The following is a 12,443-nucleotide window of genomic DNA, read 5'->3' as shown; positions in this document are numbered from 1 at the left end:
AGCACAGGAAGACACTAGTCTTTTGTTTGTTTGTTTGTTTGTTTGTTTTATTTTTGAGACAGGGTCTCACTATGTAGTTGAGATTAACCTGGAACTCACTATGTAGCCCAGGCTGGTCTCGAACTCACAGCGATCCTCCTGCCTCCCAAGTGCTGGGATTACAGGTGTGTGCCACGACGCCTGGCAGGAAGACACTAGTCTTACACAGATGGAAGGGCACCCGTGGATGACTCTGTTCCTTTTGTACTTGTGTTGGCAGACAGAAGGTTTTACTATGGAGCCTGGGCTTCATGAAGACATGGACTTTTTTGGGAGCCAGAGCTAGAGTCAAACATGAAGCTGGGGCTGAGCTGCCCTGGACTTGGGTGAGGCAGAGCCTAAAATGCTTGATAATGTGGGGTTGGTTGAGCACAGTTCCCTGGTGTGGATGAGGTGGACATGTCATTTGAGCTAGTGGGATCTTAACACTTTTGGGATCTTGGGCTTAATCTCCTGAGCTTAACAAGGCCCTTTATATTCATGGCATGTACAATCAGTGGCCTTGTTATCATTGGCCTGTGTCTTTTCAGGCCCTTGTGCTTCTTGGCAAAATGTGTGTTCTCAGATATTTAGGGTTTACCCATTTAAGAAACATACATCTTTGTGATTTGGATTTTTTTTGTCATTTATGTGCCATCTTCAAGATTTGTTATATGTAGTGTGGTTCTTAGCTTTAGCCATGTCTTCTATAAGCTATGGCCCTGGAAGTGTTTGGTTCCCAAAGAAAGACCAAGTGTGGTTTGAATGTTTACATAAGAGCATATTTGGTCCTGTAATAGCTCCATGCAGTAGGCAGTTTGTTCTTCCTGTTTTGCAAATATGGAAACCGAGGAGGAAAGATTCAGTAGGTTGTAGCATGTATGCCACCGCGAAGTTACCAAGCTGGGACCTGAGCCAGAGCCTGGCTTACTAACAGAAATCATTTAAATATAGGCTGTTACTAAGTGCTTGCAGGTTGGCTAACAGTGTGCACCATAGCCACTGTGAAGTTATCAGATTCTGCCCAAACTTTATGAAGACAGAGTAATTGCTTCCATTTGATAGGTGAGGAAATTGGGAGATTGTCTTCAGCCCAAGCTCTGGTGAGGTGATCGTGAATAAAGGGACTAATTAAGTCTTGGAGGGTGCAAGTTCAGGTACTGGGGGGGTCATTGGCTCAGATGACCATGTGGGTCCCTTTAAAACTGAGGTGGATGATGTAATATTTTCTAGTTAGCAGATTTAAAGAGCTGACCATTGTATTTGATCATAGCTAACTAAACTTTTTGCATCAACTACCAGATTTAGAATAGATAAAAGTTACTAAATAAAATATGAAAGTTTTTCTTTTCAACTTAGGATAGCTTTCCAGGTTTCAAACTGTTCTTAGTTAAGCTTGCATTATAAGACATTGAGCCTTTTGTTATAGGTGTAAGAAGAAACTAAGTAAGTTTATTATGATGCAAGTTTTAGTGTAATTTAGTTCAGTTTTCCCCCTCAGTTATAATCAGTGTTACAGATTCAAGTTTCAGAGCATGTATTTGAGACTATAAAGGTGCTTCTTAAAACTGAACAAAGGACCTGCTCTAGAATTTTGTGCTTTGTATAGGAGGTGGCAAGACACTCGTTTCACAAGTCACTGTGTATGGTAAGCCCTCTGCATTAAGTTGTATCTCTTTGGGTTGTTGTAAGTTTTTGTTTTGGCAGCTGATGGTTCAAAATTTAAAGTACACGCATGTTCCAGGACATTGGAGGAGTGTGGCAAAAACCCCTTCTCTTAGTGATTGAGAGTAGTGGGTCCTGAATCAGGTGATGATGACTCTGAGGCAGCAGCTCATCTCTATCCCTTTATCTAGATTTATGTTGTTGACATTTCGCCATGTTTACCTCATCAGTTTTCCCCCTAGCTATTTAGAAGTGAATTACAGACATCATGGCATTTAGCTCCAAAATACCTCAGCCTACACCTCAAAACAAACAAACAAACAAACAAAAACCTTTCTTCTATATAACCACAGTAATGTTTTCATGAAATTAAAAATAACTGTCTAATGGATGCTATTACTTGTCCATTATCTTAATTCCTTGAACTGTGTCCCCAAACTGTCTTTCATAGCTGGAACTGTTGAAATTCAACTGCAAATCGAGTATTGCATTTCATTGTTAGATCTGTTAAAACTTCTTAATCTAAGAGTAGTTCCTCTCTTCTCCCTTTCAAGTGACTATAGAAGGCAGTTTAACTTTATATATATCATCATTTTCTGGTGGTATTGTCCATTACTTTTCCCCGTATTCCCTGCATGGAAGAAGTCAAATCAAAGGCTGACTCAGATTCTGTTTAACATTGTGTGCAGGAGTGGATGATACCGTATGCATCCGAGGGACATAGTGTCTAGTTATGCCTGGAATGGTGCTAAGACTGATCCTTGGGTTAATACGGGGGCTGTCTGATCCCTCTGATATCAAATTAGGTTTTCCCGCCAGATGACCAGCAGGTACTTCATGAGACAATGTGTTGGCATTGTATACATGTAAACTTTAAATATTAATTTACCTTTTCTCCACAAAACATTGGAATTTCTGGTTTTGTTTTTGTTTTTACTCCCCCCCACCCCTTTTACCCCTTTAAAAGCACACTGCACAAAGTACATCTGCTGCATTGACTAGTGGTGAAACTTTGAGACTGTAAGTGCTTCAGTTATTAAGCAATTTTAGGGCAACAGTGATCAGACTGTGTACAGACTGGGTCTAGTGATGGTCAACCTGTTAGAGCATTTAGTGATGACAAATGGCCCACTGCAGCCTGAATGCCATCGGTTCATCACCACTAATATAGACCGTTGGGCCCTGCAGACGTGACAGGCTACATGGATGTGCTTATTTGGCCAGTGGAGCACTTAGACATACATACATACATACATACATACAAACAAACAAACAATTTTTTTTAAAAACCCTGAGTCAGCGTTGAGGAGAAGAGTACATGTTAAAAACCAGATTCCCAGGTTTCCAGGAAGTCTTGGTGATCTAGGCACAGTGGGATGTCATCTGTGGGAGGGTGTGTAGCTGGGGGGATGTGCTGAATTTTCCCTGTTAGATGAATTGAGCCCTTTGGCCACTAAGGACCCCACACATCCTGTTGTACGATATGCAGCTGGCTTCCCCAGGGACCAAGAGACAGGCCTGCGTTTGATTTTGTGTCCTATACACAATCTTTAGCACTTAGAACTGACTTCCCTTCCTCCCCTGTTGCAGAGCACCTTTCACTGTGCAGAGACCGAGTTGTGATCTGCATACTCTGTGTGTCAGTGTCTCTCTCTGGAGGCTCATGTGAGCAGCCTTGTCTAGGACATTGCTGAGAATCACAGCCTCAACCAACACTAATGGCCCCTGGGCCAAATAGCGTTTATCTTAAAATTCCTGCATCAAATAGCTTGTATAGATACTCATAGAGAACCTAACTCCTAGGTTAGCTGTCCTAATTGTTTTCCTGCCCACCTCAAGAAACCAAAATGACATTAAGAATATTAACCTTTTCCCTTCAGATTTAAAGACTCTTCTAATTCCAAAACAGCCACATATCTCCTTATGTTTACTTTCTGGTCTTTAAATGTATGAATGTATTCAACATCCTTTCAAGCCATGCCTGTGATAGCTTGTGTATCATCCAGCTCACCAGGTTTCCCAGAGGGACGCATTAGAGGTGGCAAGTGGGTAACTGCAGAAGGCAGTGTGTCTCCAGTCTGTGTGAGACCCCAAGGCTTCCTGCAGTCTAGATAGTGCCATAAAAATGGATCTTTCTGACAATCTTGAATCACTGTTGTATCTAGTATGCCCTAATTGAGAATGCAGAGAATATCTGATCTGTTTAAAAGATTTCCTTACAAATTGTTTTTTCTTGAGGGTTAAGAGCAGCCTTCCTCATTTTTGAATTTGAAGGGTTTTGCCTTTCCTCCAGATACATGAATCTCTAGGAATCACAAAGGAGCCTTTTCCTCCTCTAAGGACTTAACAAAGAGCAGAAGGAAAATCTAGTAATCTTGCCTTCCTTGTTTCCTAGCATGCAGTTGTGCTATATCACTGAGAAATGGATGTGTTTTAGGAGAATGAGGATGCCTGACACCTAGTAAGTTCTTGTTAAACTTTGCCAGCCTGGTCAGAGTGGAGTCTGGGAGAAATGAAAAATTATGAAGTGTGAAGAACTTTGGGGATAGTGTTGTCCCTTGACCAGCAAAGGCAACAAGGACAGCAGAGTCTGAGCACAGTTTTGAGGGTGGTGCCACTGAATCCTCCACCTGACACCGTGTTGTGAGCACTGGAGCCCCTTCTTTGCCTGTTCCCCAGTTGCGGCTCCCCCACACACTTTTTCTTCCTTAGCGTCGGGCCTTTGCCTGTGTCCCCACTGCTTCCCCCGTGTCTCCGCCCTTACTTTCTATTTTAATGTCTTGCATTTCTCTCACCCTCTTTGCTGTTCCCTCCTTTTGATGGTAGGAAAGAGCTTGAGAAGCTGCTGAAGTGTAAGGAAAGGAGAGTATTGCCAAGCTGAGATGAGTCAGAAGTGAAAGGATTTCTGAAAGTGTGAGACAAGGAGGAAAGAATTTATTTTACAACAATTGGACTACCAACCAAGGCAGAAGGTACTGCAAGGGAGGCTCTGCAAGTGGACTGCTGAGGGCGCCCCTGGCTTCCTCATTACTGGAGTCTGGAAGGGATGGATGTGTTTTTCTGTCTCCGGATGGCCCCACCCTGGCCTCCACCCATCTGCACTGCCTGGGCCACTTGGAGAATGGTTTCCCTGGGTGCACCATCCATTTCATGTGTTAAAGGTTCAAATGCTCTGAGCTTTTAGGAATAAAGCACAATCCAGAATCTATTATGGGACATACCATCAGAACCCTAAGACATTTCTCAGATGCACATCTTATATGTTGCATTACTGAATCGTCTACGAAGCATTGTCATATACTTCGTAAGGTTTTTTTTAAAGAATACTTTTAAGTTAAGGGAAACGTCAGGTTCTCTCGTAGTAAATCTTATGGGCTGTACAGTTATGTAAGTCAGAGGCCATTGAACTTTTTTGTATGAAGAGCCAGACAGATGTTGGAGGCTTCGCAGGAACCTTGATCTCTGACTTAACATAAAAGCATGCTTGACAATATATAAACTATAGGGAAGTTCACACTTTCCTTCTGATGCCTGGAGTTGCATCTTCTGTGATAAACCAACAATAAACAGATGAGCAGGAGAAAAAGTATACTGATTTATTTGACATTTGTTTTTGTGACACAGGAGCTTTCAGTTTGAGGACCAAAAGCCCAGGGTGAACTATCCATTTTGATGCTCAGATTCAGTGAAGTGGGGTCCACCATGTAGAATGTGATTGAGGGGGAAAAACGGTCTGAGCTAATGGAAATAGAAAGAAGGGGAACCCAGCAAGGCTGTCTGTACAGATTCGTTTTGGCCTCCCAGTGTAGCATGTCTTCCTCTGGTTATGGTAGGACCCATCTGAGGTGAAGATTTCAATTTCTTTATGGCCAGTTGTTATACAGAAAGGTGCAGGGAAAGGTTAGAACAGTGAGTTTAGATTTGATGGCTGACTTTGGGATAAAGAGGCTATGGTTTTTATGACCCATCTTGGGAAAGAAGAATTCTCATTTCTTGGCCTTCCTTGTGAGAGGATGAGGGATGAGAGACAAGGGCAGGAGATGGCCAGCGAGGTCTTCTAACAAAACCACTGGGCATGGCTGTGTGCCAGTGGCCCATGGACCATGGTTTGCCAGCCCCTGCACCATTGATTTTTCTATAACAGACATAATTAGAACTATAGAATATAGTATATAATATAGTCTATAGTATTTGGTCATGATTTCCAGATTAAATTTCCATACAGCTGCTGGTTGTTTAATGACAAATAGGGATTCGGCTAGTAGTGACTTTTTTGGGGTGGGAGAGTGGGATTCTTAGATATTGTGTAGCTGTTTTGTTTTTTCTTTGTAAGGGCAGCAAGCTTAAAATAAAACTTAAAAAACTTTTGCATACAATGAATTTTAAGGTCTATAAATGAATGCAACTGTAAAAAGTTTTCATCTTATAGGAAATAACTATTCTCACTGCTTTCTGCATAAATTACATGAATAATAAATATAGTTGAATTTATATGCATACAAACAATTCAGTTACATAACTAAATGAATGTATTGCAATTAAAATATTGCTTGTTTCCCCCTCCTATTTCTAAGACTTATGACCCTAGTACAAATAATGTTTAATAGGGAATCTACAATGTGTAACTCCTCAGTAAATTATTAAAAGAACCGACATTCCTACTGTATAATATCAACATAAGCGATAATAAAATTTGTCTTGACTCTTAATAAATGTGGGCAAACATTGCTGTGGTGTACAGAAGAGCGAGTGAGTGGTAAGATTCTTCAAGGATTGCTTGCATTTCTGCTCTGTGTTGTAGGTACATTATTGTGTTTCCTATATTGAAGAACTGATGATTGGTTTTTAGATGCTTGAAATGAGGCATTCATGGTGGGAAAGTAGAGATGCATTTGAAAGAAACACCCTCTTTCAAGTTTTAGGAGTGACTGAGTTGGAAAAAGTTGAATCTTACAAGTTTATCAGTTTCCTGTTCTGTCAAAAAAAATGGTATTGGTTGTATGTTTTATCAGAACTTTTCTTCTCTTGTGCTGACTTGGAAGTTCATTGAGAACAGTGACTCTCACTTGGGATTTTGAATGCTATCTGGCAAGTCCAGATAACAACAGTCTGTACATTTATTTTTTTCTGCAATGGTTTGCTAGCTGTCCGTACTATCACTTCATTTTCTCTTATTCAGCCATCTTATTCTAGAAATGAGATTTGAACAAGTGGGGACATATAATTTAGGATTATTTGTCCTTGGAGTTTCTGGCCCGCAGTGTCAAAATCTTTGAACTGTTCATTGTTTAAAATGACCTATCTAGCTAGGCATCCATGCTGGGGACCCAAGGTTGTCCTTGGCCCTCTTACACTTCCTTGTCTGGTTGTTGGTGTCCATGTAAAGGATCACTCCAGCAGTGCCCCTATCTTCCCTTCATTCTTCGTCCCTCCACGTATGTATGGACTTGTCTTAGGTATAAATATTGGCCATGCTCTGCCCCTGGAAGAACCTGCTGTGATTCCCTGTGGCCCTGATACATGCAGACACAAAAGCCTCCTGTGAAGCCTGGAGTTTCCCTTGCCCCTTGCCTTGAGTTTTTTCTGAGCAGCCCTACTCAGTCCTGTGAGTCTTCTGTTCTGTGTCTGTCTGTGCCTTGCTGAGCCCACAGCCATTAGCTTCTCCCTCTGCACAGCTGGCTTGTTTTTGTCCTAACTTGGGTTTGTGTTGTGGGGCCTTTGCCCACATTCCCTAGCTGCATAGGCCTGGCCTTTGTTCTCTTGCCATGGGCAGCTCTCTGATGGTGCTGTAGCAGCTTTAACACTTTCCCTCTCTGTACACGTGGGAGTCGTGTCCTCTCAGTTTCTGTGGTCCTATGCGGGCACAGGGCCCCGAGTTCATGACTGCTTTTACCCACTCCACCCTGGATGCGTGTTTGGCACACTGGTGCTCTTTCATCCAGACGCACAGTTTTGATCATCTCTGTCTCTGGACTAAGTGATTTATACAGTTTCACATTATTTTACTCACTCATTTCATTAATTTTTTTGTTCCTTTTATATTCTCAAGATATCTTTAAGACCCTCATAATCTTCAAAATAGGCATTATAAATTTTAAAATATAAAATTTCTCCACAAGTACACATTGCATTATTTCGTACTCCTTCCTACTTTAAATTTAGAAAAGATACATTTTTTTTTAAGGAAAGCCCCACCTGTAACCCTTATGTCAATGGAGAGTTCGTTAAGGGTGGTAATTGTGAAGCCTCTGCCCCTGAGGTAGGTAGGTCTGTCCGCTAGGCTATGCTCCAACGTAGTGGGAGTCACAGCGCCCTCTGGTGGCTAGATCGTCAGGTTTTCATTTTAGATGTCAGCAATGTCTACAAATCTAGTACTGATCTTTTGGAATTTTTTAAAAAGACCATTATTGACCCAAATCTTGTTTGTTTTGACAGGTATTTAAATAACTTTCAAGTAGTGACAGAAAGAGGAAAGAATTGTGTATGTTAAGCACTTTCTACTTTTTACCTAATTGGTTTTAGAGTAGATAATAAATAGTATTAAGCACAATTTTGTCCTTTTTTTTTCTCTCTTTTTCCTGACAGATAAAATGTTGCTCACTACAAAAGGAATATTTAACTGATAGTGGAAAGAAATTTCTTCAAGTGAAGGATACTATATGTAATGTAGTCTCATAAACAAAATGCACTAGATTTCATTTTTAATTTTAAATTTTTTATAGATCAGGACTTTAATAATTCTTTCAGGTTTCTTTAAGAAAGGATTTTCCAAATTAATATAGAAAAATAATAAATAAATAGTTATAAATAGTTGCCTATATCCATTCTAATTACAGGGAATAGACATGTATCATTTCAGAAGTATTTAGATTTGGCTTTGAAGTAAAAAAAAAAAAAAGCCCTTTGCCTATGGTTCTCTCTAAAATTTTAGGAGTTTTCAGTGCCAGCTTAACTTAGCAGTTTGTGACAGAGAAAAAAAAAAAAGCTTACAAGTGATTACAAGTGGGTAGAAAGGTCTTTAAATGTTTTAAACCCTTCCCTGTACTAACTTTGCAATGATGTGTGCAGATAGCATTACATTTCATGTTGTTAATATTGACTCTCAGCAGCAGCAGTTTTTATTTTCATTTATTTTTTAATTTATTACTGGAGTTCCAGACAAATGTTCCACCACTGATCTACATTCCCAGCCCCTTTTGCATTTTATTTTGAAACAGGGTCTCATTAAGTTGTGCAGGTTGGCTTCAAGCTTGTAATCTTCCTGTCTCAGCTTTCTAAGTAGCTGGGATTACAAAAATATAACACCATGATTGGCTTATTTTTTCAGATGCAGGTTTGGCTGATTGTCTTCCTAGTATGTTTGAGTTTTTGTCTTCTTCTTTTGTATGTGTTTTGATAAAATTCTGCTGAAGGTTGCAGGGGTGACAGGGAGAGTTCATTTAAAACTCTTGGTGGATGAAATCTTGGCCAGATTGCAAAAGTGCATATGTTGTGCAGCAAAGAATTTAAAACTAAGGAGGGGTTCTTAAAACAGGAAAATGTTGAGGTTAATTTACCTCCTCACTTTGGAATAATGGACTTCCCTTCCTGGGACACCCTTTACTGCCTGCAAACACTGATGAAATAAGAGGAAAGCCAGGTATGTTTTCAGTGGGGTAGAAATAAGGGGAGGGGGCCTTAGGGAGAAAAATGTCAGTTTTAGATGTTACAGTAAAGGCTTCTCTTCCCCTTTGTAGACATTAAGATTTATTCTCAGGCCTGGTAGGACAGTTCTTACAGCTTTCTCCTATGACCTTGGCATTGATACATTTCTAATACTTACTTTTTTTTCCCCAATCAGAAGGCAGTTTGTTTTCCTGAGAATAATGTTTTCACATGCCCATGAGGATGCCAAGACACTGTATAAATGTAAGGGCTTTCTTTAGATACCACCCCCTGAAAACAGCCAAGCCTCCAAAGTGAATAGATAAGTGAAAATCCTGAATCTGTCTCAGCAGAGAAGAAAAATGCTATTTAAGTGAAATGGTATTCCTTGTGCCTGACAGCCAGAGCGAAGGAGGAAGGAGCGGGAGTGCAGAGCGGCAGTCATGTGGGAGGCTGGAGGGGCAGAAGGGCACCATCACAGGAGTGACTTCATCAGCATTGCTCAGGGCATCACTCGGAGTTCTCTCTGGCCTTCCTTCTCTGCCCTTTGTCTTCCTCGTGCTTCATTTGTTCCCCCTGAGTGTTTGTGTTGATTTGAGGCCTTGTAGCGAATCATAGATCAAGAGACAGCTCCTAATGATGGTGAGTGGGTGGCCAGCAATGGTGTTGTCCTTGATGAGGTTTTAAATGCTGTAAATAGGGCCTAATGTTGGTTGGATCAATGCAGTAAGAATGTCTGTACTAAAGAGAACAGTTGGAGGTCCTTTGAAGGAAGTGGGATCTAGTCTGTTCCTCTGTCCCCCAGAAGAGACCAGAGTGCCAGTGGGCAGCATGTTGTAAATCTTTTTCCAGTATGATAATGAGAATGGCAGATGGGGGATTTTTTCTTTAACTTTGAATTTAACCTGTTAATATAAGTGATGAATGCAGTTGTGAAAACCTCAGTAGACATGGGTGAGGCAGGAATAAGTTCTCTCAGCCTACTTCTGCAAGCCCACTTAGCTGGACCTTTTGAACACTGCTATGTTTTGAATGTATCCCCTTGAAAATTCAAGCGCTGCAGGTGTGATAGTGTTAAGAGGCAAGAACTTGTAACAGGTGATTAGGCCACCAGGGCTCCTCACTTGTGAGAGGGATCCCCGAACATTATGAAAGGCTAGACTGGTGGAGTTCTCTAGCCTGTCTCCCTTCCGCCATCTGAAGCCATAGTGTTCCTTTCCATCGAAGGGTGCCATCTTTACGAGACCTCAAATGATGTTGCCCTGATCTTGGATGTCTACCCGCCAGAACTGAAAAATAAACTTCTGTCTTATAGGTCAGGCAGGCTCTGGTGTCATTTGACATTGTTCTGTGGTACAAGTATTGAACCCAAGATCTTCACACTGAGCTCATCCCCAGGTCCTTTTTAATTTTTTTTTTTTTAACACAGGGTCTTGCTAAATTGCTCAGATTGAATTCAAACTTGAGATCTTTATGCCACAGCCACCCAGAATATAGGCATGACAAGCATGCACCACCATGCCCAACTGAACTTGTTTTTAAGTCAGAATTTACTGTGGAAATATTTCTAGGTCATAGCACATGTCTATGTATCTGCCTTAGCCTTTTCTGTGTTCAAGAATGTTCAAGAAACCACTGTGCTGAAGGGCAGATCATCATTCCTGAAATCCTGGGCCATCAGGACTTGACTTCAGAATGTCCTCAGAGTTCATTTGATAGGAAGAAGTGAGCACAATAGCTTTACTGTTTGCTGTTTGCTGGTGTGGGGCTTGATTTTTTAAAAGATACGTGAAATCTTATTCTGTACACTGTGCAAAGCAGTGGATGGGAATAGCACTCTAGGCAGCGTTCCTGCATCTCAGAGCATTCCTGTCCTCTTCTAAGTCTTTGGCCAACTGCAGGGGGCACCATCTTGAAAGACTCAACCCACCCTCTTCACCCTGAATCCCATCCTCCTGACAAGTGGATCTCCACTGGGAGCCCATCTTTCCACAGAAATAAGGCTCCGAGTTGGGGTTGCCTGCATCAAGTTGACCATCTGTGCAGATGCTTGCTCAGGGTGTGACACTTATGTTGGTACTTCTTGCATTTTTCATTTTTAATCTGGAAGTTCACAGGCTGCAGTTCAGCAGGCTGCCTGCCTGGGTGAAAACAAAACAAAACAAAAAAACATTGCCACCTTGGCTTAACCACAGCTTCTCACCTGTACTTGATCTTAGAGTTCTTACTGTGTGTCTTACCTAGTTAAAGCCCTGTTCTGTACACCTGGGCCTTTTCGCCACTGCTAGCTGTCTCTTGCATTTGACTGCTTCATCAAAATGAATTGACCCACATTGTGCTTAGTTCACCATAAGTTAGCAAAAAGATTTCAACTTAAAGTTTTTCGGGAGAAATACGATTAATTTCAAATAATTTTTACTTACTTACCGTCCATCCTTTTTCCATCCTACTTTATTTTAACTTTTTGTGTCAAAAGTGTTGCAGGAAAAAGTTAATTATATAAAAGAAGGAATAACTACCTAAAGGAGGTAGACTTGCGTTTTGCAGCCTTAAGGATTTAGCATATAACGGATTTTGGTGGGAATGCCTGGCCTCACTGCACCATTTTGTCAGGAACCGCCACATTGTGGGGTCATATCTTGTGGGAGGAAGGCTCTTCCCTTCTCCCCTTCTCCCAGGTTTTGGTTTCTTCTCTGCAGCCTGCTTAGGTTTAAATGTGGAGCTAAGCCTTGTTGGAGGTGTGTCTGCCTCATCCCTGATGCCTTGTTCCTCGCTGTGGTGACTTACAGAAGTTTCTCAGAGGTCCTGGGTAGTGTCTGAAAAGGTGTGCAGTGTACTCCACTCCAGAAGGGTTTGTGCAGGAAGTCTTGGGTTGAGAATGCAAAAAGGCCATATTCTCCAAGCCCTGCTCACCCTTCTCCCACAACAGGAACTTACCTGTGTAAGGGAGGGTGAGGCCACACCATTTACAGGTTAGTTGGCACTGGGAGAATTGGCCGGTATTATAGTCCTAGAGCAGTGAAAGTGTGCAGCTGAATACCTAGCCCACAGTTCTGCAAATGCTTCCAGGATGAAAAAGGGGCCTTAATTTAATCATGATGGGGCCATGTGCATTA

General features: G+C 41.4%; 1 protein-coding gene across 7 annotated transcripts in view; it reads left to right on the top strand.

Moving 5' to 3' along the window:
* Nedd4l (NEDD4 like E3 ubiquitin protein ligase) overlaps positions 1–12,443 on the top strand; it is a 331,119-nt gene that overhangs the window by 128,393 nt on the left and 190,283 nt on the right. For 2 of the 7 annotated variants that reach the window (XM_033757521.1, XM_033757518.1), the window contains exon 1: positions 6,423–6,480. The exons of 3 other annotated variants lie outside the window; for them this stretch is intronic. The gene's annotated coding sequence lies outside the window, so the exon portion shown is untranslated. Of the gene's footprint in view, positions 1–6,408; positions 6,485–12,443 lie in introns of those variants that run through there. 2 more of the 7 variants (XM_033757526.1, XM_033757520.1) reach the window with 2 other exon arrangements.

Source organism: Fukomys damarensis, unplaced genomic scaffold, assembly GCF_012274545.1.
Source record: "Fukomys damarensis isolate Sample0158 unplaced genomic scaffold, DMR_v1.0_HiC HiC_scaffold_30, whole genome shotgun sequence".
Classification (NCBI taxonomy): domain Eukaryota; kingdom Metazoa; phylum Chordata; class Mammalia; order Rodentia; family Bathyergidae; genus Fukomys; species Fukomys damarensis.
Note: the sequence above shows the minus strand (reverse complement) of the source record. Positions and strands in the feature narration are given on the sequence as shown.